Source organism: Populus alba, chromosome 15 (assembly GCF_005239225.2).
Source record: "Populus alba chromosome 15, ASM523922v2, whole genome shotgun sequence".
In the NCBI taxonomy this organism is placed as follows: Eukaryota; Viridiplantae; Streptophyta; class Magnoliopsida; order Malpighiales; family Salicaceae; genus Populus; species Populus alba.
Window position 1 is genome coordinate 9,146,379 of NC_133298.1, and position 817 is coordinate 9,147,195.

The window sequence follows — 817 nt, forward strand, 5'->3', positions numbered from 1 at the left end:
AGAATATACTGTCAAAAATTCAATCCTTGTATTTTTAAATTCCTTGACCAATTTTCTGACTGTTTTCCGAGCGCTTCTGCCTCCTGTTATTTTTCTAACCTTTTTTGGCTATTTATTTTATTTTTCATGGGGACCCAAAAATGGGTTACAACAGTAAACTATTAGATAAGAGTTAGATGGTTTTATATATGTTACCTGGGCTAAAGACCATTGGGGTGTCATAACTTCCCTACTTATATAAAGCAATATAGGTGCAATAAATAAATATTGTGTTGCATATGTATGAGTTCAGTTCCATAGTCAATCAAAGCAAATAGAGAAAAAAGACATGAAATACAAGATAAACAAACAATAATAAAGAAAACAACTTATCATCACTAAACAAACAAACTTATCCTTTATAGATCTTTAGTGGAGTCGTTGCTCTATCAGATGTGGACATCAAGATGAAATAAGTGTGAGGAAAGTAAGGATATGAAAATAGATGTCTCACCTAGTTCTTTGGTATCTACATGTTTAAACTAACTTTTCATGTGCAATAATAGGTATTTATATAGGGTGTTTAGTAAAGGATAAATGTATTATATGGTAAAAATTTATTACTTTGCATACAACCTTTGAGGTACCTTTGTTTTTAGTTGGGAATTTTAATGAAAACTACATCATTTTGATATAAGCAGTAAGTACCTAAATTTCATTGGCTTAAAGGAATTTTCACAACTTCATTACAAATTGTAACTTTTACTAGAGTATCATTTAATTGGTCCATTGATACACTCGATTTTAAGGATACTCGATAAACTGTATTGATAAAACT